This window comes from Ascaphus truei, unplaced genomic scaffold (genome assembly GCF_040206685.1).
Source record: "Ascaphus truei isolate aAscTru1 unplaced genomic scaffold, aAscTru1.hap1 HAP1_SCAFFOLD_2049, whole genome shotgun sequence".
Lineage (NCBI taxonomy): Eukaryota > Metazoa > Chordata > Amphibia > Anura > Ascaphidae > Ascaphus > Ascaphus truei.
The window spans coordinates 23,427-51,279 of NW_027454957.1; the positions used below are offsets into that span (position 1 = coordinate 23,427).

A 27,853-nucleotide genomic window follows, 5' to 3' on the forward strand; every position below is an offset into this window, starting at 1 on the left:
TCTATCTATCTATCTATCTATCTATCTATCTATCTATCTATCTATCTCTATCCATGGAGCAGCAGACAGTGTTAGCTTGCTTCTATATTTATGCAAATGCCAGGTAAACAGCCATGCTGGTAAGGGCCAAAGTGTCACGTTTGCCAGCAGGACAGGGCACCTCTCCCTTTTTATGCAGCAGCAGCAGCAGCAGCAGCAGCAGCAGGTGTCAGTGGAGGTCAGAAAAAGAGAGTGCCAGCAGGTAGGGGAGATGTAGAAAGCCACCCCAGAAATATGGTGTCCCCCTGTCTCTCCGGCAGCTGAAATGACAGAGCTGAGCGGTGTTCAAAGTGATTGCTTCTTTCTTTTAAAACTAAGAAGAAGTACCTTACGGCGAAGCTTGGCTGCTCTGGGTGCTTGTTGGATGGGGGGGAGGGTTTGGTTTGGCTTTGCTTTGCTTTGCTTTGCTTTGCTTTGCTTTGCTTTGCTTTGCTTTGCTTTGCTTTGCTTCGCTTCTGGGGGGGGGGGGGAGGAGGACGGGGTGTCTTGGATCTATGTTGTTTGACAAATATTCATTGCTGCTGCTGCTGCTGCTGCTGCTGCTGCTGCTGCTGCAGCACAAATGTTTGCATGGAATGGCCTAGGCTGCTCCTTGCTGCAGGTGCTGGCTGCAGCGGCTCAGATACTAGGCCTCAGGTACTGTGTTGCTTGCTGCACCAATGACCAAGCTGCTCTCTCCACAAGGGTGACAGTTGTCCTGGGACAGGGCTAGTTGCCCCCAGCGCGCCATTGCAACTCATACTTACCTGGCAGGGGAGTTTTAAGCCATGCTCCAGCAGGTGGCTCTCCCAGGGCGAGGCTAGCTCATTGCACTTGGAGCTAGCTGACCTCTGCGATTTCCCCACATGCGGGAAACTCGACTGCACAATTTCTGGTAGTGGGGGACTGCGTGCGCGCTCTCCCCTGTTTTTGGATGGTTACAAAAAACAGAAACAGGTGTTTGTTCAGACAAGCTGCTGCTATTCCCACTGCTTGGGCTTTGGGCATGGTCAATAACTGCTGGCAAAAAGGAGCACCATGTACAATAAATAGCCAGCTAGCAACATCTCAAACAGGGACAAATGACAATGATGTACCTGCACAGACGTTTAGGAATAAGTTCACAGGTGGATTGGGAAATAGGGAAACAAATACTGTGTACTGTATATATATATTTATGAAAAAAACAGCACATTTACAATCAAATCTGGATTTGAAAAAATGGACGGTCCTTGCTTGCAGGATATGATATGGGGTTTTTATTTCACCCCCTCCCCACCCTAGTTCTACATGGTATGTCTGGGTCTCTGTAGCCAGACAACCCCCTGTGATGATATCACAAAGGGAGTGTACAGTACGTTCTAGAGTTTCTAGGCTCCAAAGTAACAAAGAGCAGCATTTAAAAGCAACAGATTGCAGACTATCTGCTGAGCTGTGCAAAAAACAATCTCTATCTATCTATCTATCTATCTATCTATCTATCTATCTATCTATCTATCTCTATCCATGGAGCAGCAGACAGTGTTAGCTTGCTTCTATATTTATGCAAATGCCAGGTAAACAGCCATGCTGGTAAGGGCCAAAGTGTCACGTTTGCCAGCAGGACAGGGCACCTCTCCCTTTTTATGCAGCAGCAGCAGCAGCAGGTGTCAGTGGAGGTCAGAAAAAGAGAGTGCCAGCAGGTAGGGGAGATGTAGAAAGCCACCCCAGAAATATGGTGTCCCCCTGTCTCTCCGGCAGCTGAAATGACAGAGCTGAGCGGTGTTCAAAGTGATTGCTTCTTTCTTTTAAAACTAAGAAGAAGTACCTTACGGCGAAGCTTGGCTGCTCTGGGTGCTTGTTGGATGGGGGGGAGGGTTTGGTTTGGCTTTGCTTTGCTTTGCTTTGCTTTGCTTTGCTTCGCTTCTGGGGGGGGGGGGAGGAGGACGGGGTGTCTTGGATCTATGTTGTTTGACAAATATTCATTGCTGCTGCTGCTGCTGCTGCTGCTGCTGCTGCTGCTGCTGCTGCTGCTGCTGCTGCTGCACAAATGTTTGCATGGAATGGCCTAGGCTGCTCCTTGCTGCAGGTGCTGGCTGCAGCGGCTCAGATACTAGGCCTCAGGTACTGTGTTGCTTGCTGCACCAATGACCAAGCTGCTCTCTCCACAAGGGTGACAGTTGTCCTGGGACAGGGCTAGTTGCCCCCAGCGCGCCATTGCAACTCATACTTACCTGGCAGGGGAGTTTTAAGCCATGCTCCAGCAGGTGGCTCTCCCAGGGCGAGGCTAGCTCATTGCACTTGGAGCTAGCTGACCTCTGCGATTTCCCCACATGCGGGAAACTCGACTGCACAATTTCTGGTAGTGGGGGACTGCGTGCGCGCTCTCCCCTGTTTTTGGATGGTTACAAAAAACAGAAACAGGTGTTTGTTCAGACAAGCTGCTGCTATTCCCACTGCTTGGGCTTTGGGCATGGTCAATAACTGCTGGCAAAAAGGAGCACCATGTACAATAAATAGCCAGCTAGCAACATCTCAAACAGGGACAAATGACAATGATGTACCTGCACAGACGTTTAGGAATAAGTTCACAGGTGGATTGGGAAATAGGGAAACAAATACTGTGTACTGTATATATATATTTATGAAAAAAACAGCACATTTACAATCAAATCTGGATTTGAAAAAATGGACGGTCCTTGCTTGCAGGATATGATATGGGGTTTTTATTTCACCCCCTCCCCACCCTAGTTCTACATGGTATGTCTGGGTCTCTGTAGCCAGACAACCCCCTGTGATGATATCACAAAGGGAGTGTACAGTACGTTCTAGAGTTTCTAGGCTCCAAAGTAACAAAGAGCAGCATTTAAAAGCAACAGATTGCAGACTATCTGCTGAGCTGTGCAAAAAACAATCTCTATCTATCTATCTATCTATCTATCTATCTATCTATCTATCTATCTCTATCCATGGAGCAGCAGACAGTGTTAGCTTGCTTCTATATTTATGCAAATGCCAGGTAAACAGCCATGCTGGTAAGGGCCAAAGTGTCACGTTTGCCAGCAGGACAGGGCACCTCTCCCTTTTTATGCAGCAGCAGCAGCAGCAGCAGCAGCAGCAGCAGGTGTCAGTGGAGGTCAGAAAAAGAGAGTGCCAGCAGGTAGGGGAGATGTAGAAAGCCACCCCAGAAATATGGTGTCCCCCTGTCTCTCCGGCAGCTGAAATGACAGAGCTGAGCGGTGTTCAAAGTGATTGCTTCTTTCTTTTAAAACTAAGAAGAAGTACCTTACGGCGAAGCTTGGCTGCTCTGGGTGCTTGTTGGATGGGGGGGAGGGTTTGGTTTGGCTTTGCTTTGCTTTGCTTTGCTTTGCTTTGCTTTGCTTTGCTTTGCTTTGCTTTGCTTTGCTTTGCTTTGCTTCGCTTCTGGGGGGGGGGGGGAGGAGGACGGGGTGTCTTGGATCTATGTTGTTTGACAAATATTCATTGCTGCTGCTGCTGCTGCTGCTGCTGCTGCTGCTGCTGCAGCACAAATGTTTGCATGGAATGGCCTAGGCTGCTCCTTGCTGCAGGTGCTGGCTGCAGCGGCTCAGATACTAGGCCTCAGGTACTGTGTTGCTTGCTGCACCAATGACCAAGCTGCTCTCTCCACAAGGGTGACAGTTGTCCTGGGACAGGGCTAGTTGCCCCCAGCGCGCCATTGCAACTCATACTTACCTGGCAGGGGAGTTTTAAGCCATGCTCCAGCAGGTGGCTCTCCCAGGGCGAGGCTAGCTCATTGCACTTGGAGCTAGCTGACCTCTGCGATTTCCCCACATGCGGGAAACTCGACTGCACAATTTCTGGTAGTGGGGGACTGCGTGCGCGCTCTCCCCTGTTTTTGGATGGTTACAAAAAACAGAAACAGGTGTTTGTTCAGACAAGCTGCTGCTATTCCCACTGCTTGGGCTTTGGGCATGGTCAATAACTGCTGGCAAAAAGGAGCACCATGTACAATAAATAGCCAGCTAGCAACATCTCAAACAGGGACAAATGACAATGATGTACCTGCACAGACGTTTAGGAATAAGTTCACAGGTGGATTGGGAAATAGGGAAACAAATACTGTGTACTGTATATATATATTTATGAAAAAAACAGCACATTTACAATCAAATCTGGATTTGAAAAAATGGACGGTCCTTGCTTGCAGGATATGATATGGGGTTTTTATTTCACCCCCTCCCCACCCTAGTTCTACATGGTATGTCTGGGTCTCTGTAGCCAGACAACCCCCTGTGATGATATCACAAAGGGAGTGTACAGTACGTTCTAGAGTTTCTAGGCTCCAAAGTAACAAAGAGCAGCATTTAAAAGCAACAGATTGCAGACTATCTGCTGAGCTGTGCAAAAAACAATCTCTATCTATCTATCTATCTATCTATCTATCTATCTATCTCTATCCATGGAGCAGCAGACAGTGTTAGCTTGCTTCTATATTTATGCAAATGCCAGGTAAACAGCCATGCTGGTAAGGGCCAAAGTGTCACGTTTGCCAGCAGGACAGGGCACCTCTCCCTTTTTATGCAGCAGCAGCAGCAGCAGGTGTCAGTGGAGGTCAGAAAAAGAGAGTGCCAGCAGGTAGGGGAGATGTAGAAAGCCACCCCAGAAATATGGTGTCCCCCTGTCTCTCCGGCAGCTGAAATGACAGAGCTGAGCGGTGTTCAAAGTGATTGCTTCTTTCTTTTAAAACTAAGAAGAAGTACCTTACGGCGAAGCTTGGCTGCTCTGGGTGCTTGTTGGATGGGGGGGAGGGTTTGGTTTGGCTTTGCTTTGCTTTGCTTTGCTTTGCTTTGCTTTGCTTTGCTTTGCTTTGCTTTGCTTTGCTTTGCTTTGCTTTGCTTCGCTTCTGGGGGGGGGGGGGAGGAGGACGGGGTGTCTTGGATCTATGTTGTTTGACAAATATTCATTGCTGCTGCTGCTGCTGCTGCTGCTGCTGCTGCTGCTGCAGCACAAATGTTTGCATGGAATGGCCTAGGCTGCTCCTTGCTGCAGGTGCTGGCTGCAGCGGCTCAGATACTAGGCCTCAGGTACTGTGTTGCTTGCTGCACCAATGACCAAGCTGCTCTCTCCACAAGGGTGACAGTTGTCCTGGGACAGGGCTAGTTGCCCCCAGCGCGCCATTGCAACTCATACTTACCTGGCAGGGGAGTTTTAAGCCATGCTCCAGCAGGTGGCTCTCCCAGGGCGAGGCTAGCTCATTGCACTTGGAGCTAGCTGACCTCTGCGATTTCCCCACATGCGGGAAACTCGACTGCACAATTTCTGGTAGTGGGGGACTGCGTGCGCGCTCTCCCCTGTTTTTGGATGGTTACAAAAAACAGAAACAGGTGTTTGTTCAGACAAGCTGCTGCTATTCCCACTGCTTGGGCTTTGGGCATGGTCAATAACTGCTGGCAAAAAGGAGCACCATGTACAATAAATAGCCAGCTAGCAACATCTCAAACAGGGACAAATGACAATGATGTACCTGCACAGACGTTTAGGAATAAGTTCACAGGTGGATTGGGAAATAGGGAAACAAATACTGTGTACTGTATATATATATTTATGAAAAAAACAGCACATTTACAATCAAATCTGGATTTGAAAAAATGGACGGTCCTTGCTTGCAGGATATGATATGGGGTTTTTATTTCACCCCCTCCCCACCCTAGTTCTACATGGTATGTCTGGGTCTCTGTAGCCAGACAACCCCCTGTGATGATATCACAAAGGGAGTGTACAGTACGTTCTAGAGTTTCTAGGCTCCAAAGTAACAAAGAGCAGCATTTAAAAGCAACAGATTGCAGACTATCTGCTGAGCTGTGCAAAAAACAATCTCTATCTATCTATCTATCTATCTATCTATCTATCTATCTCTATCCATGGAGCAGCAGACAGTGTTAGCTTGCTTCTATATTTATGCAAATGCCAGGTAAACAGCCATGCTGGTAAGGGCCAAAGTGTCACGTTTGCCAGCAGGACAGGGCACCTCTCCCTTTTTATGCAGCAGCAGCAGCAGCAGGTGTCAGTGGAGGTCAGAAAAAGAGAGTGCCAGCAGGTAGGGGAGATGTAGAAAGCCACCCCAGAAATATGGTGTCCCCCTGTCTCTCCGGCAGCTGAAATGACAGAGCTGAGCGGTGTTCAAAGTGATTGCTTCTTTCTTTTAAAACTAAGAAGAAGTACCTTACGGCGAAGCTTGGCTGCTCTGGGTGCTTGTTGGATGGGGGGGAGGGTTTGGTTTGGCTTTGCTTTGCTTTGCTTTGCTTTGCTTTGCTTTGCTTTGCTTTGCTTTGCTTTGCTTTGCTTTGCTTTGCTTTGCTTCGCTTCTGGGGGGGGGGGGGAGGAGGACGGGGTGTCTTGGATCTATGTTGTTTGACAAATATTCATTGCTGCTGCTGCTGCTGCTGCTGCTGCTGCTGCTGCTGCAGCACAAATGTTTGCATGGAATGGCCTAGGCTGCTCCTTGCTGCAGGTGCTGGCTGCAGCGGCTCAGATACTAGGCCTCAGGTACTGTGTTGCTTGCTGCACCAATGACCAAGCTGCTCTCTCCACAAGGGTGACAGTTGTCCTGGGACAGGGCTAGTTGCCCCCAGCGCGCCATTGCAACTCATACTTACCTGGCAGGGGAGTTTTAAGCCATGCTCCAGCAGGTGGCTCTCCCAGGGCGAGGCTAGCTCATTGCACTTGGAGCTAGCTGACCTCTGCGATTTCCCCACATGCGGGAAACTCGACTGCACAATTTCTGGTAGTGGGGGACTGCGTGCGCGCTCTCCCCTGTTTTTGGATGGTTACAAAAAACAGAAACAGGTGTTTGTTCAGACAAGCTGCTGCTATTCCCACTGCTTGGGCTTTGGGCATGGTCAATAACTGCTGGCAAAAAGGAGCACCATGTACAATAAATAGCCAGCTAGCAACATCTCAAACAGGGACAAATGACAATGATGTACCTGCACAGACGTTTAGGAATAAGTTCACAGGTGGATTGGGAAATAGGGAAACAAATACTGTGTACTGTATATATATATTTATGAAAAAAACAGCACATTTACAATCAAATCTGGATTTGAAAAAATGGACGGTCCTTGCTTGCAGGATATGATATGGGGTTTTTATTTCACCCCCTCCCCACCCTAGTTCTACATGGTATGTCTGGGTCTCTGTAGCCAGACAACCCCCTGTGATGATATCACAAAGGGAGTGTACAGTACGTTCTAGAGTTTCTAGGCTCCAAAGTAACAAAGAGCAGCATTTAAAAGCAACAGATTGCAGACTATCTGCTGAGCTGTGCAAAAAACAATCTCTATCTATCTATCTATCTATCTATCTATCTATCTATCTATCTATCTATCTCTATCCATGGAGCAGCAGACAGTGTTAGCTTGCTTCTATATTTATGCAAATGCCAGGTAAACAGCCATGCTGGTAAGGGCCAAAGTGTCACGTTTGCCAGCAGGACAGGGCACCTCTCCCTTTTTATGCAGCAGCAGCAGCAGCAGCAGCAGGTGTCAGTGGAGGTCAGAAAAAGAGAGTGCCAGCAGGTAGGGGAGATGTAGAAAGCCACCCCAGAAATATGGTGTCCCCCTGTCTCTCCGGCAGCTGAAATGACAGAGCTGAGCGGTGTTCAAAGTGATTGCTTCTTTCTTTTAAAACTAAGAAGAAGTACCTTACGGCGAAGCTTGGCTGCTCTGGGTGCTTGTTGGATGGGGGGGAGGGTTTGGTTTGGCTTTGCTTTGCTTTGCTTTGCTTTGCTTTGCTTTGCTTTGCTTTGCTTTGCTTTGCTTTGCTTTGCTTTGCTTTGCTTCGCTTCTGGGGGGGGGGGGGAGGAGGACGGGGTGTCTTGGATCTATGTTGTTTGACAAATATTCATTGCTGCTGCTGCTGCTGCTGCTGCTGCTGCTGCTGCTGCAGCACAAATGTTTGCATGGAATGGCCTAGGCTGCTCCTTGCTGCAGGTGCTGGCTGCAGCGGCTCAGATACTAGGCCTCAGGTACTGTGTTGCTTGCTGCACCAATGACCAAGCTGCTCTCTCCACAAGGGTGACAGTTGTCCTGGGACAGGGCTAGTTGCCCCCAGCGCGCCATTGCAACTCATACTTACCTGGCAGGGGAGTTTTAAGCCATGCTCCAGCAGGTGGCTCTCCCAGGGCGAGGCTAGCTCATTGCACTTGGAGCTAGCTGACCTCTGCGATTTCCCCACATGCGGGAAACTCGACTGCACAATTTCTGGTAGTGGGGGACTGCGTGCGCGCTCTCCCCTGTTTTTGGATGGTTACAAAAAACAGAAACAGGTGTTTGTTCAGACAAGCTGCTGCTATTCCCACTGCTTGGGCTTTGGGCATGGTCAATAACTGCTGGCAAAAAGGAGCACCATGTACAATAAATAGCCAGCTAGCAACATCTCAAACAGGGACAAATGACAATGATGTACCTGCACAGACGTTTAGGAATAAGTTCACAGGTGGATTGGGAAATAGGGAAACAAATACTGTGTACTGTATATATATATTTATGAAAAAAACAGCACATTTACAATCAAATCTGGATTTGAAAAAATGGACGGTCCTTGCTTGCAGGATATGATATGGGGTTTTTATTTCACCCCCTCCCCACCCTAGTTCTACATGGTATGTCTGGGTCTCTGTAGCCAGACAACCCCCTGTGATGATATCACAAAGGGAGTGTACAGTACGTTCTAGAGTTTCTAGGCTCCAAAGTAACAAAGAGCAGCATTTAAAAGCAACAGATTGCAGACTATCTGCTGAGCTGTGCAAAAAACAATCTCTATCTATCTATCTATCTATCTATCTATCTATCTATCTATCTATCTATCTCTATCCATGGAGCAGCAGACAGTGTTAGCTTGCTTCTATATTTATGCAAATGCCAGGTAAACAGCCATGCTGGTAAGGGCCAAAGTGTCACGTTTGCCAGCAGGACAGGGCACCTCTCCCTTTTTATGCAGCAGCAGCAGCAGCAGCAGCAGGTGTCAGTGGAGGTCAGAAAAAGAGAGTGCCAGCAGGTAGGGGAGATGTAGAAAGCCACCCCAGAAATATGGTGTCCCCCTGTCTCTCCGGCAGCTGAAATGACAGAGCTGAGCGGTGTTCAAAGTGATTGCTTCTTTCTTTTAAAACTAAGAAGAAGTACCTTACGGCGAAGCTTGGCTGCTCTGGGTGCTTGTTGGATGGGGGGGAGGGTTTGGTTTGGCTTTGCTTTGCTTTGCTTTGCTTTGCTTTGCTTCGCTTCTGGGGGGGGGGGGAGGAGGACGGGGTGTCTTGGATCTATGTTGTTTGACAAATATTCATTGCTGCTGCTGCTGCTGCTGCTGCTGCTGCTGCTGCTGCTGCTGCACAAATGTTTGCATGGAATGGCCTAGGCTGCTCCTTGCTGCAGGTGCTGGCTGCAGCGGCTCAGATACTAGGCCTCAGGTACTGTGTTGCTTGCTGCACCAATGACCAAGCTGCTCTCTCCACAAGGGTGACAGTTGTCCTGGGACAGGGCTAGTTGCCCCCAGCGCGCCATTGCAACTCATACTTACCTGGCAGGGGAGTTTTAAGCCATGCTCCAGCAGGTGGCTCTCCCAGGGCGAGGCTAGCTCATTGCACTTGGAGCTAGCTGACCTCTGCGATTTCCCCACATGCGGGAAACTCGACTGCACAATTTCTGGTAGTGGGGGACTGCGTGCGCGCTCTCCCCTGTTTTTGGATGGTTACAAAAAACAGAAACAGGTGTTTGTTCAGACAAGCTGCTGCTATTCCCACTGCTTGGGCTTTGGGCATGGTCAATAACTGCTGGCAAAAAGGAGCACCATGTACAATAAATAGCCAGCTAGCAACATCTCAAACAGGGACAAATGACAATGATGTACCTGCACAGACGTTTAGGAATAAGTTCACAGGTGGATTGGGAAATAGGGAAACAAATACTGTGTACTGTATATATATATTTATGAAAAAAACAGCACATTTACAATCAAATCTGGATTTGAAAAAATGGACGGTCCTTGCTTGCAGGATATGATATGGGGTTTTTATTTCACCCCCTCCCCACCCTAGTTCTACATGGTATGTCTGGGTCTCTGTAGCCAGACAACCCCCTGTGATGATATCACAAAGGGAGTGTACAGTACGTTCTAGAGTTTCTAGGCTCCAAAGTAACAAAGAGCAGCATTTAAAAGCAACAGATTGCAGACTATCTGCTGAGCTGTGCAAAAAACAATCTCTATCTATCTATCTATCTATCTATCTATCTATCTATCTATCTATCTATCTATCTATCTATCTCTATCCATGGAGCAGCAGACAGTGTTAGCTTGCTTCTATATTTATGCAAATGCCAGGTAAACAGCCATGCTGGTAAGGGCCAAAGTGTCACGTTTGCCAGCAGGACAGGGCACCTCTCCCTTTTTATGCAGCAGCAGCAGCAGCAGCAGCAGCAGCAGGTGTCAGTGGAGGTCAGAAAAAGAGAGTGCCAGCAGGTAGGGGAGATGTAGAAAGCCACCCCAGAAATATGGTGTCCCCCTGTCTCTCCGGCAGCTGAAATGACAGAGCTGAGCGGTGTTCAAAGTGATTGCTTCTTTCTTTTAAAACTAAGAAGAAGTACCTTACGGCGAAGCTTGGCTGCTCTGGGTGCTTGTTGGATGGGGGGGAGGGTTTGGTTTGGCTTTGCTTTGCTTTGCTTTGCTTTGCTTTGCTTTGCTTTGCTTTGCTTTGCTTTGCTTTGCTTTGCTTTGCTTCGCTTCTGGGGGGGGGGGGGAGGAGGACGGGGTGTCTTGGATCTATGTTGTTTGACAAATATTCATTGCTGCTGCTGCTGCTGCTGCTGCTGCTGCTGCTGCTGCAGCACAAATGTTTGCATGGAATGGCCTAGGCTGCTCCTTGCTGCAGGTGCTGGCTGCAGCGGCTCAGATACTAGGCCTCAGGTACTGTGTTGCTTGCTGCACCAATGACCAAGCTGCTCTCTCCACAAGGGTGACAGTTGTCCTGGGACAGGGCTAGTTGCCCCCAGCGCGCCATTGCAACTCATACTTACCTGGCAGGGGAGTTTTAAGCCATGCTCCAGCAGGTGGCTCTCCCAGGGCGAGGCTAGCTCATTGCACTTGGAGCTAGCTGACCTCTGCGATTTCCCCACATGCGGGAAACTCGACTGCACAATTTCTGGTAGTGGGGGACTGCGTGCGCGCTCTCCCCTGTTTTTGGATGGTTACAAAAAACAGAAACAGGTGTTTGTTCAGACAAGCTGCTGCTATTCCCACTGCTTGGGCTTTGGGCATGGTCAATAACTGCTGGCAAAAAGGAGCACCATGTACAATAAATAGCCAGCTAGCAACATCTCAAACAGGGACAAATGACAATGATGTACCTGCACAGACGTTTAGGAATAAGTTCACAGGTGGATTGGGAAATAGGGAAACAAATACTGTGTACTGTATATATATATTTATGAAAAAAACAGCACATTTACAATCAAATCTGGATTTGAAAAAATGGACGGTCCTTGCTTGCAGGATATGATATGGGGTTTTTATTTCACCCCCTCCCCACCCTAGTTCTACATGGTATGTCTGGGTCTCTGTAGCCAGACAACCCCCTGTGATGATATCACAAAGGGAGTGTACAGTACGTTCTAGAGTTTCTAGGCTCCAAAGTAACAAAGAGCAGCATTTAAAAGCAACAGATTGCAGACTATCTGCTGAGCTGTGCAAAAAACAATCTCTATCTATCTATCTATCTATCTATCTATCTATCTATCTATCTATCTATCTCTATCCATGGAGCAGCAGACAGTGTTAGCTTGCTTCTATATTTATGCAAATGCCAGGTAAACAGCCATGCTGGTAAGGGCCAAAGTGTCACGTTTGCCAGCAGGACAGGGCACCTCTCCCTTTTTATGCAGCAGCAGCAGCAGCAGGTGTCAGTGGAGGTCAGAAAAAGAGAGTGCCAGCAGGTAGGGGAGATGTAGAAAGCCACCCCAGAAATATGGTGTCCCCCTGTCTCTCCGGCAGCTGAAATGACAGAGCTGAGCGGTGTTCAAAGTGATTGCTTCTTTCTTTTAAAACTAAGAAGAAGTACCTTACGGCGAAGCTTGGCTGCTCTGGGTGCTTGTTGGATGGGGGGGAGGGTTTGGTTTGGCTTTGCTTTGCTTTGCTTTGCTTTGCTTTGCTTCGCTTCTGGGGGGGGGGGGAGGAGGACGGGGTGTCTTGGATCTATGTTGTTTGACAAATATTCATTGCTGCTGCTGCTGCTGCTGCTGCTGCTGCTGCTGCTGCTGCTGCTGCTGCTGCTGCTGCACAAATGTTTGCATGGAATGGCCTAGGCTGCTCCTTGCTGCAGGTGCTGGCTGCAGCGGCTCAGATACTAGGCCTCAGGTACTGTGTTGCTTGCTGCACCAATGACCAAGCTGCTCTCTCCACAAGGGTGACAGTTGTCCTGGGACAGGGCTAGTTGCCCCCAGCGCGCCATTGCAACTCATACTTACCTGGCAGGGGAGTTTTAAGCCATGCTCCAGCAGGTGGCTCTCCCAGGGCGAGGCTAGCTCATTGCACTTGGAGCTAGCTGACCTCTGCGATTTCCCCACATGCGGGAAACTCGACTGCACAATTTCTGGTAGTGGGGGACTGCGTGCGCGCTCTCCCCTGTTTTTGGATGGTTACAAAAAACAGAAACAGGTGTTTGTTCAGACAAGCTGCTGCTATTCCCACTGCTTGGGCTTTGGGCATGGTCAATAACTGCTGGCAAAAAGGAGCACCATGTACAATAAATAGCCAGCTAGCAACATCTCAAACAGGGACAAATGACAATGATGTACCTGCACAGACGTTTAGGAATAAGTTCACAGGTGGATTGGGAAATAGGGAAACAAATACTGTGTACTGTATATATATATTTATGAAAAAAACAGCACATTTACAATCAAATCTGGATTTGAAAAAATGGACGGTCCTTGCTTGCAGGATATGATATGGGGTTTTTATTTCACCCCCTCCCCACCCTAGTTCTACATGGTATGTCTGGGTCTCTGTAGCCAGACAACCCCCTGTGATGATATCACAAAGGGAGTGTACAGTACGTTCTAGAGTTTCTAGGCTCCAAAGTAACAAAGAGCAGCATTTAAAAGCAACAGATTGCAGACTATCTGCTGAGCTGTGCAAAAAACAATCTCTATCTATCTATCTATCTATCTATCTATCTATCTATCTATCTATCTCTATCCATGGAGCAGCAGACAGTGTTAGCTTGCTTCTATATTTATGCAAATGCCAGGTAAACAGCCATGCTGGTAAGGGCCAAAGTGTCACGTTTGCCAGCAGGACAGGGCACCTCTCCCTTTTTATGCAGCAGCAGCAGCAGCAGCAGCAGCAGCAGGTGTCAGTGGAGGTCAGAAAAAGAGAGTGCCAGCAGGTAGGGGAGATGTAGAAAGCCACCCCAGAAATATGGTGTCCCCCTGTCTCTCCGGCAGCTGAAATGACAGAGCTGAGCGGTGTTCAAAGTGATTGCTTCTTTCTTTTAAAACTAAGAAGAAGTACCTTACGGCGAAGCTTGGCTGCTCTGGGTGCTTGTTGGATGGGGGGGAGGGTTTGGTTTGGCTTTGCTTTGCTTTGCTTTGCTTTGCTTTGCTTTGCTTTGCTTTGCTTTGCTTTGCTTTGCTTTGCTTCGCTTCTGGGGGGGGGGGGAGGAGGACGGGGTGTCTTGGATCTATGTTGTTTGACAAATATTCATTGCTGCTGCTGCTGCTGCTGCTGCTGCTGCTGCTGCTGCAGCACAAATGTTTGCATGGAATGGCCTAGGCTGCTCCTTGCTGCAGGTGCTGGCTGCAGCGGCTCAGATACTAGGCCTCAGGTACTGTGTTGCTTGCTGCACCAATGACCAAGCTGCTCTCTCCACAAGGGTGACAGTTGTCCTGGGACAGGGCTAGTTGCCCCCAGCGCGCCATTGCAACTCATACTTACCTGGCAGGGGAGTTTTAAGCCATGCTCCAGCAGGTGGCTCTCCCAGGGCGAGGCTAGCTCATTGCACTTGGAGCTAGCTGACCTCTGCGATTTCCCCACATGCGGGAAACTCGACTGCACAATTTCTGGTAGTGGGGGACTGCGTGCGCGCTCTCCCCTGTTTTTGGATGGTTACAAAAAACAGAAACAGGTGTTTGTTCAGACAAGCTGCTGCTATTCCCACTGCTTGGGCTTTGGGCATGGTCAATAACTGCTGGCAAAAAGGAGCACCATGTACAATAAATAGCCAGCTAGCAACATCTCAAACAGGGACAAATGACAATGATGTACCTGCACAGACGTTTAGGAATAAGTTCACAGGTGGATTGGGAAATAGGGAAACAAATACTGTGTACTGTATATATATATTTATGAAAAAAACAGCACATTTACAATCAAATCTGGATTTGAAAAAATGGACGGTCCTTGCTTGCAGGATATGATATGGGGTTTTTATTTCACCCCCTCCCCACCCTAGTTCTACATGGTATGTCTGGGTCTCTGTAGCCAGACAACCCCCTGTGATGATATCACAAAGGGAGTGTACAGTACGTTCTAGAGTTTCTAGGCTCCAAAGTAACAAAGAGCAGCATTTAAAAGCAACAGATTGCAGACTATCTGCTGAGCTGTGCAAAAAACAATCTCTATCTATCTATCTATCTATCTATCTATCTATCTATCTATCTATCTATCTCTATCCATGGAGCAGCAGACAGTGTTAGCTTGCTTCTATATTTATGCAAATGCCAGGTAAACAGCCATGCTGGTAAGGGCCAAAGTGTCACGTTTGCCAGCAGGACAGGGCACCTCTCCCTTTTTATGCAGCAGCAGCAGCAGCAGGTGTCAGTGGAGGTCAGAAAAAGAGAGTGCCAGCAGGTAGGGGAGATGTAGAAAGCCACCCCAGAAATATGGTGTCCCCCTGTCTCTCCGGCAGCTGAAATGACAGAGCTGAGCGGTGTTCAAAGTGATTGCTTCTTTCTTTTAAAACTAAGAAGAAGTACCTTACGGCGAAGCTTGGCTGCTCTGGGTGCTTGTTGGATGGGGGGGAGGGTTTGGTTTGGCTTTGCTTTGCTTTGCTTTGCTTTGCTTTGCTTCGCTTCTGGGGGGGGGGGGAGGAGGACGGGGTGTCTTGGATCTATGTTGTTTGACAAATATTCATTGCTGCTGCTGCTGCTGCTGCTGCTGCTGCTGCTGCTGCTGCTGCTGCTGCTGCTGCTGCTGCACAAATGTTTGCATGGAATGGCCTAGGCTGCTCCTTGCTGCAGGTGCTGGCTGCAGCGGCTCAGATACTAGGCCTCAGGTACTGTGTTGCTTGCTGCACCAATGACCAAGCTGCTCTCTCCACAAGGGTGACAGTTGTCCTGGGACAGGGCTAGTTGCCCCCAGCGCGCCATTGCAACTCATACTTACCTGGCAGGGGAGTTTTAAGCCATGCTCCAGCAGGTGGCTCTCCCAGGGCGAGGCTAGCTCATTGCACTTGGAGCTAGCTGACCTCTGCGATTTCCCCACATGCGGGAAACTCGACTGCACAATTTCTGGTAGTGGGGGACTGCGTGCGCGCTCTCCCCTGTTTTTGGATGGTTACAAAAAACAGAAACAGGTGTTTGTTCAGACAAGCTGCTGCTATTCCCACTGCTTGGGCTTTGGGCATGGTCAATAACTGCTGGCAAAAAGGAGCACCATGTACAATAAATAGCCAGCTAGCAACATCTCAAACAGGGACAAATGACAATGATGTACCTGCACAGACGTTTAGGAATAAGTTCACAGGTGGATTGGGAAATAGGGAAACAAATACTGTGTACTGTATATATATATTTATGAAAAAAACAGCACATTTACAATCAAATCTGGATTTGAAAAAATGGACGGTCCTTGCTTGCAGGATATGATATGGGGTTTTTATTTCACCCCCTCCCCACCCTAGTTCTACATGGTATGTCTGGGTCTCTGTAGCCAGACAACCCCCTGTGATGATATCACAAAGGGAGTGTACAGTACGTTCTAGAGTTTCTAGGCTCCAAAGTAACAAAGAGCAGCATTTAAAAGCAACAGATTGCAGACTATCTGCTGAGCTGTGCAAAAAACAATCTCTATCTATCTATCTATCTATCTATCTATCTATCTATCTATCTCTATCCATGGAGCAGCAGACAGTGTTAGCTTGCTTCTATATTTATGCAAATGCCAGGTAAACAGCCATGCTGGTAAGGGCCAAAGTGTCACGTTTGCCAGCAGGACAGGGCACCTCTCCCTTTTTATGCAGCAGCAGCAGCAGCAGCAGCAGCAGCAGGTGTCAGTGGAGGTCAGAAAAAGAGAGTGCCAGCAGGTAGGGGAGATGTAGAAAGCCACCCCAGAAATATGGTGTCCCCCTGTCTCTCCGGCAGCTGAAATGACAGAGCTGAGCGGTGTTCAAAGTGATTGCTTCTTTCTTTTAAAACTAAGAAGAAGTACCTTACGGCGAAGCTTGGCTGCTCTGGGTGCTTGTTGGATGGGGGGGAGGGTTTGGTTTGGCTTTGCTTTGCTTTGCTTTGCTTTGCTTTGCTTTGCTTTGCTTTGCTTTGCTTTGCTTTGCTTTGCTTTGCTTCGCTTCTGGGGGGGGGGGGGAGGAGGACGGGGTGTCTTGGATCTATGTTGTTTGACAAATATTCATTGCTGCTGCTGCTGCTGCTGCTGCTGCTGCTGCTGCTGCAGCACAAATGTTTGCATGGAATGGCCTAGGCTGCTCCTTGCTGCAGGTGCTGGCTGCAGCGGCTCAGATACTAGGCCTCAGGTACTGTGTTGCTTGCTGCACCAATGACCAAGCTGCTCTCTCCACAAGGGTGACAGTTGTCCTGGGACAGGGCTAGTTGCCCCCAGCGCGCCATTGCAACTCATACTTACCTGGCAGGGGAGTTTTAAGCCATGCTCCAGCAGGTGGCTCTCCCAGGGCGAGGCTAGCTCATTGCACTTGGAGCTAGCTGACCTCTGCGATTTCCCCACATGCGGGAAACTCGACTGCACAATTTCTGGTAGTGGGGGACTGCGTGCGCGCTCTCCCCTGTTTTTGGATGGTTACAAAAAACAGAAACAGGTGTTTGTTCAGACAAGCTGCTGCTATTCCCACTGCTTGGGCTTTGGGCATGGTCAATAACTGCTGGCAAAAAGGAGCACCATGTACAATAAATAGCCAGCTAGCAACATCTCAAACAGGGACAAATGACAATGATGTACCTGCACAGACGTTTAGGAATAAGTTCACAGGTGGATTGGGAAATAGGGAAACAAATACTGTGTACTGTATATATATATTTATGAAAAAAACAGCACATTTACAATCAAATCTGGATTTGAAAAAATGGACGGTCCTTGCTTGCAGGATATGATATGGGGTTTTTATTTCACCCCCTCCCCACCCTAGTTCTACATGGTATGTCTGGGTCTCTGTAGCCAGACAACCCCCTGTGATGATATCACAAAGGGAGTGTACAGTACGTTCTAGAGTTTCTAGGCTCCAAAGTAACAAAGAGCAGCATTTAAAAGCAACAGATTGCAGACTATCTGCTGAGCTGTGCAAAAAACAATCTCTATCTATCTATCTATCTATCTATCTATCTATCTATCTATCTATCTATCTATCTCTATCCATGGAGCAGCAGACAGTGTTAGCTTGCTTCTATATTTATGCAAATGCCAGGTAAACAGCCATGCTGGTAAGGGCCAAAGTGTCACGTTTGCCAGCAGGACAGGGCACCTCTCCCTTTTTATGCAGCAGCAGCAGCAGCAGGTGTCAGTGGAGGTCAGAAAAAGAGAGTGCCAGCAGGTAGGGGAGATGTAGAAAGCCACCCCAGAAATATGGTGTCCCCCTGTCTCTCCGGCAGCTGAAATGACAGAGCTGAGCGGTGTTCAAAGTGATTGCTTCTTTCTTTTAAAACTAAGAAGAAGTACCTTACGGCGAAGCTTGGCTGCTCTGGGTGCTTGTTGGATGGGGGGGAGGGTTTGGTTTGGCTTTGCTTTGCTTTGCTTTGCTTTGCTTTGCTTTGCTTCGCTTCTGGGGGGGGGGGGAGGAGGACGGGGTGTCTTGGATCTATGTTGTTTGACAAATATTCATTGCTGCTGCTGCTGCTGCTGCTGCTGCTGCTGCTGCTGCTGCTGCTGCTGCTGCTGCTGCACAAATGTTTGCATGGAATGGCCTAGGCTGCTCCTTGCTGCAGGTGCTGGCTGCAGCGGCTCAGATACTAGGCCTCAGGTACTGTGTTGCTTGCTGCACCAATGACCAAGCTGCTCTCTCCACAAGGGTGACAGTTGTCCTGGGACAGGGCTAGTTGCCCCCAGCGCGCCATTGCAACTCATACTTACCTGGCAGGGGAGTTTTAAGCCATGCTCCAGCAGGTGGCTCTCCCAGGGCGAGGCTAGCTCATTGCACTTGGAGCTAGCTGACCTCTGCGATTTCCCCACATGCGGGAAACTCGACTGCACAATTTCTGGTAGTGGGGGACTGCGTGCGCGCTCTCCCCTGTTTTTGGATGGTTACAAAAAACAGAAACAGGTGTTTGTTCAGACAAGCTGCTGCTATTCCCACTGCTTGGGCTTTGGGCATGGTCAATAACTGCTGGCAAAAAGGAGCACCATGTACAATAAATAGCCAGCTAGCAACATCTCAAACAGGGACAAATGACAATGATGTACCTGCACAGACGTTTAGGAATAAGTTCACAGGTGGATTGGGAAATAGGGAAACAAATACTGTGTACTGTATATATATATTTATGAAAAAAACAGCACATTTACAATCAAATCTGGATTTGAAAAAATGGACGGTCCTTGCTTGCAGGATATGATATGGGGTTTTTATTTCACCCCCTCCCCACCCTAGTTCTACATGGTATGTCTGGGTCTCTGTAGCCAGACAACCCCCTGTGATGATATCACAAAGGGAGTGTACAGTACGTTCTAGAGTTTCTAGGCTCCAAAGTAACAAAGAGCAGCATTTAAAAGCAACAGATTGCAGACTATCTGCTGAGCTGTGCAAAAAACAATCTCTATCTATCTATCTATCTATCTATCTATCTATCTATCTATCTATCTCTATCCATGGAGCAGCAGACAGTGTTAGCTTGCTTCTATATTTATGCAAATGCCAGGTAAACAGCCATGCTGGTAAGGGCCAAAGTGTCACGTTTGCCAGCAGGACAGGGCACCTCTCCCTTTTTATGCAGCAGCAGCAGCAGCAGCAGCAGCAGGTGTCAGTGGAGGTCAGAAAAAGAGAGTGCCAGCAGGTAGGGGAGATGTAGAAAGCCACCCCAGAAATATGGTGTCCCCCTGTCTCTCCGGCAGCTGAAATGACAGAGCTGAGCGGTGTTCAAAGTGATTGCTTCTTTCTTTTAAAACTAAGAAGAAGTACCTTACGGCGAAGCTTGGCTGCTCTGGGTGCTTGTTGGATGGGGGGGAGGGTTTGGTTTGGCTTTGCTTTGCTTTGCTTTGCTTTGCTTTGCTTTGCTTTGCTTTGCTTTGCTTCGCTTCTGGGGGGGGGGGGGAGGAGGACGGGGTGTCTTGGATCTATGTTGTTTGACAAATATTCATTGCTGCTGCTGCTGCTGCTGCTGCTGCTGCTGCTGCTGCAGCACAAATGTTTGCATGGAATGGCCTAGGCTGCTCCTTGCTGCAGGTGCTGGCTGCAGCGGCTCAGATACTAGGCCTCAGGTACTGTGTTGCTTGCTGCACCAATGACCAAGCTGCTCTCTCCACAAGGGTGACAGTTGTCCTGGGACAGGGCTAGTTGCCCCCAGCGCGCCATTGCAACTCATACTTACCTGGCAGGGGAGTTTTAAGCCATGCTCCAGCAGGTGGCTCTCCCAGGGCGAGGCTAGCTCATTGCACTTGGAGCTAGCTGACCTCTGCGATTTCCCCACATGCGGGAAACTCGACTGCACAATTTCTGGTAGTGGGGGACTGCGTGCGCGCTCTCCCCTGTTTTTGGATGGTTACAAAAAACAGAAACAGGTGTTTGTTCAGACAAGCTGCTGCTATTCCCACTGCTTGGGCTTTGGGCATGGTCAATAACTGCTGGCAAAAAGGAGCACCATGTACAATAAATAGCCAGCTAGCAACATCTCAAACAGGGACAAATGACAATGATGTACCTGCACAGACGTTTAGGAATAAGTTCACAGGTGGATTGGGAAATAGGGAAACAAATACTGTGTACTGTATATATATATTTATGAAAAAAACAGCACATTTACAATCAAATCTGGATTTGAAAAAATGGACGGTCCTTGCTTGCAGGATATGATATGGGGTTTTTATTTCACCCCCTCCCCACCCTAGTTCTACATGGTATGTCTGGGTCTCTGTAGCCAGACAACCCCCTGTGATGATATCACAAAGGGAGTGTACAGTACGTTCTAGAGTTTCTAGGCTCCAAAGTAACAAAGAGCAGCATTTAAAAGCAACAGATTGCAGACTATCTGCTGAGCTGTGCAAAAAACAATCTCTATCTATCTATCTATCTATCTATCTATCTATCTATCTATCTATCTATCTATCTCTATCCATGGAGCAGCAGACAGTGTTAGCTTGCTTCTATATTTATGCAAATGCCAGGTAAACAGCCATGCTGGTAAGGGCCAAAGTGTCACGTTTGCCAGCAGGACAGGGCACCTCTCCCTTTTTATGCAGCAGCAGCAGCAGCAGGTGTCAGTGGAGGTCAGAAAAAGAGAGTGCCAGCAGGTAGGGGAGATGTAGAAAGCCACCCCAGAAATATGGTGTCCCCCTGTCTCTCCGGCAGCTGAAATGACAGAGCTGAGCGGTGTTCAAAGTGATTGCTTCTTTCTTTTAAAACTAAGAAGAAGTACCTTACGGCGAAGCTTGGCTGCTCTGGGTGCTTGTTGGATGGGGGGGAGGGTTTGGTTTGGCTTTGCTTTGCTTTGCTTTGCTTTGCTTTGCTTTGCTTCGCTTCTGGGGGGGGGGGGAGGAGGACGGGGTGTCTTGGATCTATGTTGTTTGACAAATATTCATTGCTGCTGCTGCTGCTGCTGCTGCTGCTGCTGCTGCTGCTGCTGCTGCTGCTGCACAAATGTTTGCATGGAATGGCCTAGGCTGCTCCTTGCTGCAGGTGCTGGCTGCAGCGGCTCAGATACTAGGCCTCAGGTACTGTGTTGCTTGCTGCACCAATGACCAAGCTGCTCTCTCCACAAGGGTGACAGTTGTCCTGGGACAGGGCTAGTTGCCCCCAGCGCGCCATTGCAACTCATACTTACCTGGCAGGGGAGTTTTAAGCCATGCTCCAGCAGGTGGCTCTCCCAGGGCGAGGCTAGCTCATTGCACTTGGAGCTAGCTGACCTCTGCGATTTCCCCACATGCGGGAAACTCGACTGCACAATTTCTGGTAGTGGGGGACTGCGTGCGCGCTCTCCCCTGTTTTTGGATGGTTACAAAAAACAGAAACAGGTGTTTGTTCAGACAAGCTGCTGCTATTCCCACTGCTTGGGCTTTGGGCATGGTCAATAACTGCTGGCAAAAAGGAGCACCATGTACAATAAATAGCCAGCTAGCAACATCTCAAACAGGGACAAATGACAATGATGTACCTGCACAGACGTTTAGGAATAAGTTCACAGGTGGATTGGGAAATAGGGAAACAAATACTGTGTACTGTATATATATATTTATGAAAAAAACAGCACATTTACAATCAAATCTGGATTTGAAAAAATGGACGGTCCTTGCTTGCAGGATATGATATGGGGTTTTTATTTCACCCCCTCCCCACCCTAGTTCTACATGGTATGTCTGGGTCTCTGTAGCCAGACAACCCCCTGTGATGATATCACAAAGGGAGTGTACAGTACGTTCTAGAGTTTCTAGGCTCCAAAGTAACAAAGAGCAGCATTTAAAAGCAACAGATTGCAGACTATCTGCTGAGCTGTGCAAAAAACAATCTCTATCTATCTATCTATCTATCTATCTATCTATCTATCTATCTATCTCTATCCATGGAGCAGCAGACAGTGTTAGCTTGCTTCTATATTTATGCAAATGCCAGGTAAACAGCCATGCTGGTAAGGGCCAAAGTGTCACGTTTGCCAGCAGGACAGGGCACCTCTCCCTTTTTATGCAGCAGCAGCAGCAGCAGCAGCAGCAGGTGTCAGTGGAGGTCAGAAAAAGAGAGTGCCAGCAGGTAGGGGAGATGTAGAAAGCCACCCCAGAAATATGGTGTCCCCCTGTCTCTCCGGCAGCTGAAATGACAGAGCTGAGCGGTGTTCAAAGTGATTGCTTCTTTCTTTTAAAACTAAGAAGAAGTACCTTACGGCGAAGCTTGGCTGCTCTGGGTGCTTGTTGGATGGGGGGGAGGGTTTGGTTTGGCTTTGCTTTGCTTTGCTTTGCTTTGCTTTGCTTTGCTTTGCTTTGCTTTGCTTTGCTTCGCTTCTGGGGGGGGGGGGGAGGAGGACGGGGTGTCTTGGATCTATGTTGTTTGACAAATATTCATTGCTGCTGCTGCTGCTGCTGCTGCTGCTGCTGCTGCTGCTGCTGCTGCAGCACAAATGTTTGCATGGAATGGCCTAGGCTGCTCCTTGCTGCAGGTGCTGGCTGCAGCGGCTCAGATACTAGGCCTCAGGTACTGTGTTGCTTGCTGCACCAATGACCAAGCTGCTCTCTCCACAAGGGTGACAGTTGTCCTGGGACAGGGCTAGTTGCCCCCAGCGCGCCATTGCAACTCATACTTACCTGGCAGGGGAGTTTTAAGCCATGCTCCAGCAGGTGGCTCTCCCAGGGCGAGGCTAGCTCATTGCACTTGGAGCTAGCTGACCTCTGCGATTTCCCCACATGCGGGAAACTCGACTGCACAATTTCTGGTAGTGGGGGACTGCGTGCGCGCTCTCCCCTGTTTTTGGATGGTTACAAAAAACAGAAACAGGTGTTTGTTCAGACAAGCTGCTGCTATTCCCACTGCTTGGGCTTTGGGCATGGTCAATAACTGCTGGCAAAAAGGAGCACCATGTACAATAAATAGCCAGCTAGCAACATCTCAAACAGGGACAAATGACAATGATGTACCTGCACAGACGTTTAGGAATAAGTTCACAGGTGGATTGGGAAATAGGGAAACAAATACTGTGTACTGTATATATATATTTATGAAAAAAACAGCACATTTACAATCAAATCTGGATTTGAAAAAATGGACGGTCCTTGCTTGCAGGATATGATATGGGGTTTTTATTTCACCCCCTCCCCACCCTAGTTCTACATGGTATGTCTGGGTCTCTGTAGCCAGACAACCCCCTGTGATGATATCACAAAGGGAGTGTACAGTACGTTCTAGAGTTTCTAGGCTCCAAAGTAACAAAGAGCAGCATTTAAAAGCAACAGATTGCAGACTATCTGCTGAGCTGTGCAAAAAACAATCTCTATCTATCTATCTATCTATCTATCTATCTATCTATCTATCTATCTATCTATCTATCTCTATCCATGGAGCAGCAGACAGTGTTAGCTTGCTTCTATATTTATGCAAATGCCAGGTAAACAGCCATGCTGGTAAGGGCCAAAGTGTCACGTTTGCCAGCAGGACAGGGCACCTCTCCCTTTTTATGCAGCAGCAGCAGCAGCAGGTGTCAGTGGAGGTCAGAAAAAGAGAGTGCCAGCAGGTAGGGGAGATGTAGAAAGCCACCCCAGAAATATGGTGTCCCCCTGTCTCTCCGGCAGCTGAAATGACAGAGCTGAGCGGTGTTCAAAGTGATTGCTTCTTTCTTTTAAAACTAAGAAGAAGTACCTTACGGCGAAGCTTGGCTGCTCTGGGTGCTTGTTGGATGGGGGGGAGGGTTTGGTTTGGCTTTGCTTTGCTTTGCTTTGCTTTGCTTTGCTTTGCTTTGCTTTGCTTCGCTTCTGGGGGGGGGGGGAGGAGGACGGGGTGTCTTGGATCTATGTTGTTTGACAAATATTCATTGCTGCTGCTGCTGCTGCTGCTGCTGCTGCTGCTGCTGCTGCTGCTGCTGCTGCTGCACAAATGTTTGCATGGAATGGCCTAGGCTGCTCCTTGCTGCAGGTGCTGGCTGCAGCGGCTCAGATACTAGGCCTCAGGTACTGTGTTGCTTGCTGCACCAATGACCAAGCTGCTCTCTCCACAAGGGTGACAGTTGTCCTGGGACAGGGCTAGTTGCCCCCAGCGCGCCATTGCAACTCATACTTACCTGGCAGGGGAGTTTTAAGCCATGCTCCAGCAGGTGGCTCTCCCAGGGCGAGGCTAGCTCATTGCACTTGGAGCTAGCTGACCTCTGCGATTTCCCCACATGCGGGAAACTCGACTGCACAATTTCTGGTAGTGGGGGACTGCGTGCGCGCTCTCCCCTGTTTTTGGATGGTTACAAAAAACAGAAACAGGTGTTTGTTCAGACAAGCTGCTGCTATTCCCACTGCTTGGGCTTTGGGCATGGTCAATAACTGCTGGCAAAAAGGAGCACCATGTACAATAAATAGCCAGCTAGCAACATCTCAAACAGGGACAAATGACAATGATGTACCTGCACAGACGTTTAGGAATAAGTTCACAGGTGGATTGGGAAATAGGGAAACAAATACTGTGTACTGTATATATATATTTATGAAAAAAACAGCACATTTACAATCAAATCTGGATTTGAAAAAATGGACGGTCCTTGCTTGCAGGATATGATATGGGGTTTTTATTTCACCCCCTCCCCACCCTAGTTCTACATGGTATGTCTGGGTCTCTGTAGCCAGACAACCCCCTGTGATGATATCACAAAGGGAGTGTACAGTACGTTCTAGAGTTTCTAGGCTCCAAAGTAACAAAGAGCAGCATTTAAAAGCAACAGATTGCAGACTATCTGCTGAGCTGTGCAAAAAACAATCTCTATCTATCTATCTATCTATCTATCTATCTATCTATCTATCTCTATCCATGGAGCAGCAGACAGTGTTAGCTTGCTTCTATATTTATGCAAATGCCAGGTAAACAGCCATGCTGGTAAGGGCCAAAGTGTCACGTTTGCCAGCAGGACAGGGCACCTCTCCCTTTTTATGCAGCAGCAGCAGCAGCAGCAGGTGTCAGTGGAGGTCAGAAAAAGAGAGTGCCAGCAGGTAGGGGAGATGTAGAAAGCCACCCCAGAAATATGGTGTCCCCCTGTCTCTCCGGCAGCTGAAATGACAGAGCTGAGCGGTGTTCAAAGTGATTGCTTCTTTCTTTTAAAACTAAGAAGAAGTACCTTACGGCGAAGCTTGGCTGCTCTGGGTGCTTGTTGGATGGGGGGGAGGGTTTGGTTTGGCTTTGCTTTGCTTTGCTTTGCTTCGCTTCTGGGGGGGGGGGGAGGAGGACGGGGTGTCTTGGATCTATGTTGTTTGACAAATATTCATTGCTGCTGCTGCTGCTGCTGCTGCTGCTGCTGCTGCTGCTGCTGCTGCTGCTGCTGCTGCTGCACAAATGTTTGCATGGAATGGCCTAGGCTGCTCCTTGCTGCAGGTGCTGGCTGCAGCGGCTCAGATACTAGGCCTCAGGTACTGTGTTGCTTGCTGCACCAATGACCAAGCTGCTCTCTCCACAAGGGTGACAGTTGTCCTGGGACAGGGCTAGTTGCCCCCAGCGCGCCATTGCAACTCATACTTACCTGGCAGGGGAGTTTTAAGCCATGCTCCAGCAGGTGGCTCTCCCAGGGCGAGGCTAGCTCATTGCACTTGGAGCTAGCTGACCTCTGCGATTTCCCCACATGCGGGAAACTCGACTGCACAATTTCTGGTAGTGGGGGACTGCGTGCGCGCTCTCCCCTGTTTTTGGATGGTTACAAAAAACAGAAACAGGTGTTTGTTCAGACAAGCTGCTGCTATTCCCACTGCTTGGGCTTTGGGCATGGTCAATAACTGCTGGCAAAAAGGAGCACCATGTACAATAAATAGCCAGCTAGCAACATCTCAAACAGGGACAAATGACAATGATGTACCTGCACAGACGTTTAGGAATAAGTTCACAGGTGGATTGGGAAATAGGGAAACAAATACTGTGTACTGTATATATATATTTATGAAAAAAACAGCACATTTACAATCAAATCTGGATTTGAAAAAATGGACGGTCCTTGCTTGCAGGATATGATATGGGGTTTTTATTTCACCCCCTCCCCACCCTAGTTCTACATGGTATGTCTGGGTCTCTGTAGCCAGACAACCCCCTGTGATGATATCACAAAGGGAGTGTACAGTACGTTCTAGAGTTTCTAGGCTCCAAAGTAACAAAGAGCAGCATTTAAAAGCAACAGATTGCAGACTATCTGCTGAGCTGTGCAAAAAACAATCTCTATCTATCTATCTATCTATCTATCTATCTATCTATCTATCTCTATCCATGGAGCAGCAGACAGTGTTAGCTTGCTTCTATATTTATGCAAATGCCAGGTAAACAGCCATGCTGGTAAGGGCCAAAGTGTCACGTTTGCCAGCAGGACAGGGCACCTCTCCCTTTTTATGCAGCAGCAGCAGCAGCAGCAGCAGGTGTCAGTGGAGGTCAGAAAAAGAGAGTGCCAGCAGGTAGGGGAGATGTAGAAAGCCACCCCAGAAATATGGTGTCCCCCTGTCTCTCCGGCAGCTGAAATGACAGAGCTGAGCGGTGTTCAAAGTGATTGCTTCTTTCTTTTAAAACTAAGAAGAAGTACCTTACGGCGAAGCTTGGCTGCTCTGGGTGCTTGTTGGATGGGGGGGAGGGTTTGGTTTGGCTTTGCTTTGCTTTGCTTTGCTTCGCTTCTGGGGGGGGGGGGAGGAGGACGGGGTGTCTTGGATCTATGTTGTTTGACAAATATTCATTGCTGCTGCTGCTGCTGCTGCTGCTGCTGCTGCTGCTGCTGCTGCTGCTGCTGCTGCTGCACAAATGTTTGCATGGAATGGCCTAGGCTGCTCCTTGCTGCAGGTGCTGGCTGCAGCGGCTCAGATACTAGGCCTCAGGTACTGTGTTGCTTGCTGCACCAATGACCAAGCTGCTCTCTCCACAAGGGTGACAGTTGTCCTGGGACAGGGCTAGTTGCCCCCAGCGCGCCATTGCAACTCATACTTACCTGGCAGGGGAGTTTTAAGCCATGCTCCAGCAGGTGGCTCTCCCAGGGCGAGGCTAGCTCATTGCACTTGGAGCTAGCTGACCTCTGCGATTTCCCCACATGCGGGAAACTCGACTGCACAATTTCTGGTAGTGGGGGACTGCGTGCGCGCTCTCCCCTGTTTTTGGATGGTTACAAAAAACAGAAACAGGTGTTTGTTCAGACAAGCTGCTGCTATTCCCACTGCTTGGGCTTTGGGCATGGTCAATAACTGCTGGCAAAAAGGAGCACCATGTACAATAAATAGCCAGCTAGCAACATCTCAAACAGGGACAAATGACAATGATGTACCTGCACAGACGTTTAGGAATAAGTTCACAGGTGGATTGGGAAATAGGGAAACAAATACTGTGTACTGTATATATATATTTATGAAAAAAACAGCACATTTACAATCAAATCTGGATTTGAAAAAATGGACGGTCCTTGCTTGCAGGATATGATATGGGGTTTTTATTTCACCCCCTCCCCACCCTAGTTCTACATGGTATGTCTGGGTCTCTGTAGCCAGACAACCCCCTGTGATGATATCACAAAGGGAGTGTACAGTACGTTCTAGAGTTTCTAGGCTCCAAAGTAACAAAGAGCAGCATTTAAAAGCAACAGATTGCAGACTATCTGCTGAGCTGTGCAAAAAACAATCTCTATCTATCTATCTATCTATCTATCTATCTATCTATCTATCTCTATCCATGGAGCAGCAGACAGTGTTAGCTTGCTTCTATATTTATGCAAATGCCAGGTAAACAGCCATGCTGGTAAGGGCCAAA

At 48.5% G+C, this 27,853-nt stretch overlaps 19 non-coding genes across 19 annotated transcripts; all 19 read left to right on the forward strand.

Moving 5' to 3' along the window:
* The first annotated feature begins 777 nt into the window (after nucleotides 1–777).
* Nucleotides 778–945, forward strand: LOC142477195 (U1 spliceosomal RNA). Its single transcript, XR_012792230.1, has one exon. It is a non-coding gene; the product is annotated as a U1 spliceosomal RNA (small nuclear RNA).
* Nucleotides 946–2,223: 1,278 nt separating this feature from the next.
* LOC142477196 (U1 spliceosomal RNA) lies at nucleotides 2,224–2,391 on the forward strand. Its single transcript, XR_012792231.1, has one exon. It is a non-coding gene; the product is annotated as a U1 spliceosomal RNA (small nuclear RNA).
* A 1,312-nt stretch (nucleotides 2,392–3,703) lies between these two features.
* LOC142477197 (U1 spliceosomal RNA) lies at nucleotides 3,704–3,871 on the forward strand. The gene has a single exon (XR_012792232.1). It is a non-coding gene; the product is annotated as a U1 spliceosomal RNA (small nuclear RNA).
* A 1,294-nt stretch (nucleotides 3,872–5,165) lies between these two features.
* LOC142477198 (U1 spliceosomal RNA) lies at nucleotides 5,166–5,333 on the forward strand. Its single transcript, XR_012792233.1, has one exon. It is a non-coding gene; the product is annotated as a U1 spliceosomal RNA (small nuclear RNA).
* A 1,294-nt stretch (nucleotides 5,334–6,627) lies between these two features.
* LOC142477199 (U1 spliceosomal RNA) lies at nucleotides 6,628–6,795 on the forward strand. The gene has a single exon (XR_012792234.1). It is a non-coding gene; the product is annotated as a U1 spliceosomal RNA (small nuclear RNA).
* Nucleotides 6,796–8,107: 1,312 nt separating this feature from the next.
* LOC142477200 (U1 spliceosomal RNA) lies at nucleotides 8,108–8,275 on the forward strand. Its single transcript, XR_012792235.1, has one exon. It is a non-coding gene; the product is annotated as a U1 spliceosomal RNA (small nuclear RNA).
* Nucleotides 8,276–9,544: 1,269 nt separating this feature from the next.
* On the forward strand, nucleotides 9,545–9,712 carry LOC142477201 (U1 spliceosomal RNA). Its single transcript, XR_012792236.1, has one exon. It is a non-coding gene; the product is annotated as a U1 spliceosomal RNA (small nuclear RNA).
* A 1,325-nt stretch (nucleotides 9,713–11,037) lies between these two features.
* On the forward strand, nucleotides 11,038–11,205 carry LOC142477202 (U1 spliceosomal RNA). Its single transcript, XR_012792237.1, has one exon. It is a non-coding gene; the product is annotated as a U1 spliceosomal RNA (small nuclear RNA).
* A 1,278-nt stretch (nucleotides 11,206–12,483) lies between these two features.
* LOC142477203 (U1 spliceosomal RNA) lies at nucleotides 12,484–12,651 on the forward strand. The gene has a single exon (XR_012792238.1). It is a non-coding gene; the product is annotated as a U1 spliceosomal RNA (small nuclear RNA).
* Nucleotides 12,652–13,954: 1,303 nt separating this feature from the next.
* Nucleotides 13,955–14,122, forward strand: LOC142477205 (U1 spliceosomal RNA). The gene has a single exon (XR_012792240.1). It is a non-coding gene; the product is annotated as a U1 spliceosomal RNA (small nuclear RNA).
* Nucleotides 14,123–15,403: 1,281 nt separating this feature from the next.
* On the forward strand, nucleotides 15,404–15,571 carry LOC142477206 (U1 spliceosomal RNA). Its single transcript, XR_012792241.1, has one exon. It is a non-coding gene; the product is annotated as a U1 spliceosomal RNA (small nuclear RNA).
* A 1,305-nt stretch (nucleotides 15,572–16,876) lies between these two features.
* Nucleotides 16,877–17,044, forward strand: LOC142477207 (U1 spliceosomal RNA). The gene has a single exon (XR_012792242.1). It is a non-coding gene; the product is annotated as a U1 spliceosomal RNA (small nuclear RNA).
* A 1,287-nt stretch (nucleotides 17,045–18,331) lies between these two features.
* Nucleotides 18,332–18,499, forward strand: LOC142477208 (U1 spliceosomal RNA). Its single transcript, XR_012792243.1, has one exon. It is a non-coding gene; the product is annotated as a U1 spliceosomal RNA (small nuclear RNA).
* A 1,286-nt stretch (nucleotides 18,500–19,785) lies between these two features.
* Nucleotides 19,786–19,953, forward strand: LOC142477209 (U1 spliceosomal RNA). The gene has a single exon (XR_012792244.1). It is a non-coding gene; the product is annotated as a U1 spliceosomal RNA (small nuclear RNA).
* Nucleotides 19,954–21,234: 1,281 nt separating this feature from the next.
* Nucleotides 21,235–21,402, forward strand: LOC142477210 (U1 spliceosomal RNA). The gene has a single exon (XR_012792245.1). It is a non-coding gene; the product is annotated as a U1 spliceosomal RNA (small nuclear RNA).
* A 1,300-nt stretch (nucleotides 21,403–22,702) lies between these two features.
* LOC142477211 (U1 spliceosomal RNA) lies at nucleotides 22,703–22,870 on the forward strand. Its single transcript, XR_012792246.1, has one exon. It is a non-coding gene; the product is annotated as a U1 spliceosomal RNA (small nuclear RNA).
* Nucleotides 22,871–24,168: 1,298 nt separating this feature from the next.
* On the forward strand, nucleotides 24,169–24,336 carry LOC142477212 (U1 spliceosomal RNA). Its single transcript, XR_012792247.1, has one exon. It is a non-coding gene; the product is annotated as a U1 spliceosomal RNA (small nuclear RNA).
* A 1,266-nt stretch (nucleotides 24,337–25,602) lies between these two features.
* On the forward strand, nucleotides 25,603–25,770 carry LOC142477213 (U1 spliceosomal RNA). Its single transcript, XR_012792248.1, has one exon. It is a non-coding gene; the product is annotated as a U1 spliceosomal RNA (small nuclear RNA).
* Nucleotides 25,771–27,036: 1,266 nt separating this feature from the next.
* LOC142477214 (U1 spliceosomal RNA) lies at nucleotides 27,037–27,204 on the forward strand. The gene has a single exon (XR_012792249.1). It is a non-coding gene; the product is annotated as a U1 spliceosomal RNA (small nuclear RNA).
* Nucleotides 27,205–27,853: the final 649 nt, after the last annotated feature.